At 41.3% G+C, this 6,711-nt stretch overlaps 1 protein-coding gene and 1 long non-coding RNA gene across 3 annotated transcripts in view; both read right to left on the bottom strand.

Annotated features, from left to right (window-relative positions):
- The window catches only part of ZNF281 (zinc finger protein 281), a 32,090-nt gene extending 31,761 nt beyond the window's left edge, over positions 1-329 (bottom strand). For both annotated transcript variants that reach the window (XM_039466897.2, XM_010348992.3), the window contains exon 1: positions 222-329. The gene's annotated coding sequence lies outside the window, so the exon portion shown is untranslated. The remainder of the gene's footprint in view (positions 1-221) is intronic.
- Positions 330-828: 499 nt separating this feature from the next.
- Positions 829-6,393, bottom strand: LOC141581190 (uncharacterized). Its single transcript, XR_012513719.1, has 3 exons — positions 6,274-6,393; positions 2,855-2,896; positions 829-995 (listed from the first exon to the last, which is right to left on the bottom strand). It is a non-coding gene; the product is annotated as an uncharacterized LOC141581190 (long non-coding RNA).
- Positions 6,394-6,711: the final 318 nt, after the last annotated feature.

The following is a 6,711-nucleotide window of genomic DNA, read 5'->3' as shown; positions in this document are numbered from 1 at the left end:
CTGAGGAAAGGAGGAGGGAGAGGGAAGAGGGGGGAAAGGAGGTGGAACCGGGCCCCGGGCCGGGACCACCGCGGCGCTCGGGACCCCGCCGCGCCGCCGCCCAGACCGCAACGCGCCCAGCGCTCATTCCCAGCCCGGTCGCCTCCGGCACCGGCACGCATGCTCCTGCGACTCTCCCCGGGCCTCGCCCTCTCCCTCCCGGACCCGCCGGCAACACTTACGGGTCCCGCCGCCGCCGCAGCCGCCGTCGCCTCCAGTTAATAAAAATAACGCCGTCCTCTCCACAATGGAATTAAAAGCCTCCCGCGTACTGCGCAGCCGCGGCGCGGTGTCTGCTGGGAGCTCCTCGGCCCGGCCGGAGGGGAGGTCGGAGGAGCCAGGGCGCCTGCGCCGCAGCTTCCGCCCGGCCTGCCTGTCAATCACCGGGGCGGTTGGGCGGAGGCGGGGGGCTTGGGCGGGAGGGGCGGGGACTTGGAGCCCTACTGCAGAGGGGCTTCCGAGGGGCACAGGCGTGATTGGTTGGCTGCACCGAAGGAGATGAGAGTGGGTGAGGGCTTCTGGGGTGCAACCGAAGGGGCGGGAAGTGACCGGGGACCGTACTGCAGCGTGGCGTGGGAGATGCAGAGAAAGGGGCTGGCAAGAGAAGGTGGGGGAAACTGAGGACTCGGTGCTGGGGCTTGCTTCACTCTAGGTTTTGCAATCCAGTTTCTTGAAACAAAATTCAAATCCAGAGGTGGATCATTTAGGGCACTTTTGATTTATCAAAAAGCATTCAACTCCAAATGCTCCACATTTATTAAAACAGGTTACTTATGTCATCCCTTGGAATTTGGAAGCACTAATAATGGGCGCATATCCTTTGCATTTGTGGGAGGAGCCTGCTTTGAAACCGCAATTAGTGGTACCGTTGCAAAAAAAAAAAAAAATTGTCTTACTGCCAACCTTCCTGAAGGCTATTGGAAGAGGAAACCGAGCGTAATCCAGGTGCAGCAGTCCTGTAAAACACGCCCACACACATACTTCATTATCATCACATGTTATTTAAATACCCCAGTACCTTACCCTGGCTAATCAGTCGGTTTGCCACCTTATAAGTGCCTGGCCCTTTATGTTGTTTATGAAAAATTAACCACCAGGCCGTACTAAGAGCTCTGTTAGGATCCACTCTTCCCTCACCAGTACAGAAAACTGAGAAACTCGTTGCAAATTTAGAAATTTTTTTCATAAGGGAAAATTATGAAGTAAAACCTTTTAAAATCAAACTTTCATCAACAAAATCAAACAGCAAACATTTATTCAGTACCTAATGTATACAAGGTACTCGATTTCATGTTAAGCATGCAGCAAATATAAACTAGACACTTTCCTAGCAAAGGATATTTATAAATGAGAAATTTTAAATAAAAGAACTGGAACTATGACAACAGCTTATTTACAAATTGTATTTTCTTAATGAAACGACATGTACATCTCACAATGTTTCCGGCTAAATAACTTCTCACAATTAAATAATAAATTCTATGAAAAATTTCACAATCGAAACCATAGGGATGATTTACTAACACTTAAGGACCTCTCTGAGCCTGCCTTAAAATCTTAAAAGACAGTATTTAATGAGCATTTTGAGATAAGAAGTAATTGTTTTTTCCTAATCCCATGAAACAACATATAAGTATTCCACCACTTAAACTGAAACTTTAATACGCAAGTATAGTTGTAATATTGTGAAAGATATATTTGGACTTTGAACCGTTTGGTGGCACACAACTGCTAAAATCCTTGGAATCTCCAAAGTAATAAATGTCTTTTTGTATGCTAATGAAGCGACTGATGGCTGGCAGCCCCTAGGTAGCTTCAGGATGGGGGCAGGTCACCGGAAAGACCAAGGCAGGATTAGAGGTTGGGACTTACAGTCCCACCCCCCAACCTCCGGGGAGGAGAGACGGATTGAAGGTTAAGTTGATCTCCGACGGCCAATGATTTCATCAATCATGCCTGTGTAATGAAGCCTCCATAAAAACCTAAGAAAGGACTGGGTTTGGAGAGCTTCCTATAAGCAAACCCGTGAAGGTTCTAGGAGGGTGGCGCACCCGGAAAGGGCATGGAAGCTCGGCGCCCCTGCCCACCTACACTTCCCTATCCATCTCTTCATCTGGCGATCATCCATATCCTTTGTAATGTCCTTAACAGTAAACCGGAAAACCTAAGTGTTTGCCTGGGTTCTGTGAGCTGCTCCAGCAAATTAATCAAGCCCAAGGAAGGGGCCGCGGGAACCCCGATTTATAGCTGGTCAGTCAGAAGCACAGGTGAAACAGCTTGGGGCTTGTGATTGGCATCTGAAGCAGGGCCAGTCTCGCAGGCCTGGGCTCTTAATCTGTGGGATCAGATGCTGTCTCCAGGTAGATAGTGTCAGAATTGAATTGGAAAACACCCAGGTGGTGGCTGCTGCAGAGCGATTGCCTGCTCGGTGTGTGGGGAGAAACCCCTACCCATCTGGTCACAGAAATCTGTGTTGATTGTTGAGTGAGAGTACAGGAGAGGCTGAGTTTTTGTGTTTTTTTTTTTTTTTTTTCTTTTTTTTTTTTTCTACAGTAGCTAAGTGTTAAAGACTGAAAGTTCAAAAACTTAAGGCAGTCGTAAAATATTAGTCAATGCCTATGAGAAATGAGGCTGTCCCTTTATTCAGGGTGTCAGTGTCTCATGGTAAGCTGGGATGCATATAAGCTAGTCCAAGCATGAAGGGCAGTAGGACACTCACATGAAAAGCCAACTTTGTTCCTCAGTTATCAAGATAAGAAACCTGTCATTTCTCTCATTCACTCTGTCAGCCTTGAGATACTCCAAGCAGACTTACCTCTGTGTCGTGCACCCCATATATCAGGAAGATGAAGAGACCCTGTAAAATAAAATGGAGGGGGAAAGCTGTTAACGCTAATCATTTCAGCAGTAGAAATACCTGAAATAAACTTTCCTGGGAACAGACAAAAGAAGACACACTTCATCAAGGTCAATTTATTTTCCTATTTTTCAACATTAGAAGGTGTACCTTGAGCATTTATATGATAACACAGCAAGCACATCACTTACAGCAGTTGTGCTGTTGAATTCTTTAGAAGTAGAAAATGAAAATACCATTACAGAATATTAATTAGAAAAATCAATATACCGGTCTCTGAAAGATAGCTGGGTAATGAAAAAACTAAACTCAGGAAATGGTATTAAAGAAATCATAGCAATAACACGAAGCATCAGTATTTCCAAGCACTGTTTTAGACTGTAGCAACTAGAATATATTTGTTACAATCTTCAACAGGATTAAAAATTGAAAAAAAAAATTACAAAGCAGCTAAATGAGTAAACTTAAGATAATAAGATGCATAGGTTTTAAAATAATACTTGAAATACCAGCTCCAGATAAAATTTCACATTATCATCTGTTGTGAACTGCATACATTTTTATTGTAATCTATACACGTAATAAATATTCCAAAGATGTTATCAGTCTTTAGCTTTAGAAAATGCTTAATTAGAAAATATAAATTGAACCACACTCTTAACTCTAAAATCTTAACTTTTAAAAGTAAATAAAACTGATATGCTTTAAATTTAGAGAAAACAGAAAGCAAAAAAATTTCACTTCGGTAAGGAAATAAAAAAATCTGTATTCTAGTATTCTTGTTAGGTACTAACAAACCAAATATTAAGTAGGAGTCTGTACTAAATCTGGAAATGGTTTAAATAGTTAAGTAATACGATACTTTCAAAAGGAAAATATTAAAGAAATATTTTAATATTTGTTTGTCTCTGACTGCTTAGATTTGACAGATAATGGAAACAATCCCAGAACAAAGAGATTGTATAAAACAAGTGATTCTTGTTTTTGTTTGTTGCTTTTTAAATAGACTTTGTTTTTAGGCCGGGCGCGGTGGCTCACGCCTGTAATCCCAACACTTTGGGAGGCCCAGGCGGGTGGATCACAAGGTCAAGAGATCGAGACCATCCTGGTCAACATGGTGAAACCCCGTCTCTACTAAAAATACAAAAAATTAGCTGGGCATGGTGGCGCATGCCTGTAATCCCAGCTACTCAAGAGGCTGAGGCAGAAGAACTGCCTGAACCCAGGAGGTGGAGGTTGCGGTGAGCCGAGATCGTTCCATTGCACTCCAGCCTGGGTAACAAGAGCGAAACTCCATCTCAAGAAAAAAAAGACTTTGTTTTTTAGAACAATTTTAGTTTTACAGAAAAATTGAGAAGATAGTACTCAGAGTTTGCATATATATCCCATCCCCAGTTTCTTCTGTTATTAACGTTTTACATTAGTATGGTATAGTCATTACAGTGAATCTAATCCTTTTCAATACTACTACTACCTTTATAATTTCAGAAACTAAAACTATTGCAATACATACATTTGTATTAATAAGAATGATTTATGAAGAGTTATGAACAATAAAAAATTTCCATTTTGATAATAAACTTTTAAAAATTAAACTATAGACACACTTTTTTTTTACTATGTGTGCACGATGTCCCAAAGTTCAATACCAACACTCACTTTCCACATTCCAGGAACCTTGGTCAGCATCTACCTAGTGCAGACTAAATTCAAGCCACTCAGTACTTGAATTTAGTACTCATTTTATAGGCTACTTGTTTGCCCCAATTCTGGGTAATTCCAAATAGTTCAAGAAAAATATATTTTTTCTGATTTATGTAAAAACTCTAAGCTAATTAACACTTCCTCTTCCCTCAATAATTGTTATTTTTATTCCTTATTTTGCTGCATAAATAAAAAATTAAGAGTAAGTTAAGTTACTCAAATTTTAATACTATTTATGAGATAGAAATATTTTGCTTTGTACAATAGATGAGTTCCTGAATAAAATTTTTTGAACATTGGACAACATGCATTATGGTTTCTATACAAGAAACCCAGCTGCTGGTGGGATGCGGTGGCCCACACCTGTAATCCCAACCTTTTGGAGGCCGAAGCAGGCAGATCACAGAGTAAGGAGTTCAAGACCAGCCTGGCCAACATGGTGAAACCCTGTCCCTACTAAAGATACAAAAAAATTAGCCAGGCATGGTGGTGCACCTGTAATCCCAGCTACTTGGGAGGATGAAGCAGGAGAATCACTTGAACCCGGGAGGTATAGGTTGCAGTAAGCCAAGATCGTACCATTGCACTCCAGCCTGGGCAGCAGAGTGAGATTCTGTCTCAAAAAAAAAAAAAAGAAAAAGAAAAGAAAGAAAGAAACCCAGCTGTTGGCCGGGTGCGGTGGCTCACACCTATAATCCCAACTCTTTGGGAGGCTGAGGCAGGAGGATTGCTTGAGGCTGGGAGTTTGAGACAGGCCTTGACATAGCAAGACCCTATCTCTACCAAATATGTAAAAGTTAGCCAGGCATGGTGCTGCATACTTGTAGTCTCAGTTGGAGGCGGGAGGATCACTTGAGCCCAGGAGTCAGAGGCTGCAGGGAGTTATGATCACACCACTGCACTCCACTCCATCCTGGCAACAGAGTAAGATCCTATCACTAAAAAAAATTTTAAAAAAAGAAAATCAAAGAGCACTTTAACAGTGGTATAGTCACCCCTGTAATTTATTTGTTTTGTAAGTTTCATTTTTCCCCATGTCTTGGAAACTGAGAAAATAGAGTATGCTTCACCTTTTTAATTTGCTATACTACCATGTTACTTCTTATACATTTTTAATTTTAATACATTTAACCCTTAAATGTGAAATGATCACAACAAAGATCTTCCTTTTGAAAATAGGATTTAGAATTTAAAATGATTTTAAATAAAGGCAGCTTCCATCTCAAAAGCTTTTTCTCTTTTTCCCTGTCCTCAACAGATGTACACCTAACAAGCGTGGTAAGGAAGCCCAGAAGGGCTTCTAAACACCACAAGACAGTCAGAAACCTAAAGTCATGCCAAGGACTCTCTGCTTCTCTTGCTTGGGGTGTCTACCTGATGCTACCACAACCAGTTGAAAGGTATAACATTAACAATAAAAATTAGTTTTTTTGTAACTAATTTTATGCCCCATAATTGTATGCCCCACACATGATGACCTTTTTTCTCCATTAATTTTACCCGCTAGTCACAGTTATGATCATTTAGATCCAATGCCCCAGAACTTCATAAACCCTTCACTACCAGAAAAACATCCTATTTTCTCAAAGGGAAGAATCAAAACAGAAACAGCTAAACGTAAACATCTTAAGCCGTAACTATGAGCCACTTTTAAATTCCTGCAGAGCGAATACCTTTAAGAACAGCCGGAAGGAAGCAACTGCCAATTTTCAACTGGCACTGTGATTTCTGGAACTCCTTATAGCAATATTCTGTCCTATGAAAGAGTGAATACTGAAAAGTACTCCACATTTCTGAATTGAATGATCTCTCGTGTCTGTTAGGTGGCTCCTGCTATTCCATTCATAGACCCATTCATCTGTAATGTGTTAATATAGGAAGTATTTTCTATAGAGGTACCTATTTCTCAATGTTTGAGTCACAGTAAAAATAACAGTAATTGGGCAGGAAGCATCCAAAGTGTAGCTGGATTCCTGTAGCGTGCGTGTACTTTATGGGCAGGGGCCAGGAGTCGGGAAAGAACACCAGGATATTACATCTGATACTGTAGAGGAGTTAAAAATAGAAACTTAAGGGAAAGAGAAAAAGAAAAACATTCGTGATGATTTCAT

The sequence above is a fragment of the Saimiri boliviensis genome, chromosome 14, assembly GCF_048565385.1.
Source record: "Saimiri boliviensis isolate mSaiBol1 chromosome 14, mSaiBol1.pri, whole genome shotgun sequence".
In the NCBI taxonomy this organism is placed as follows: Eukaryota; Metazoa; Chordata; class Mammalia; order Primates; family Cebidae; genus Saimiri; species Saimiri boliviensis.
The sequence above is the reverse complement of the archived record's forward strand: the minus strand, read 5'-3'. Positions and strand labels throughout refer to the sequence as shown.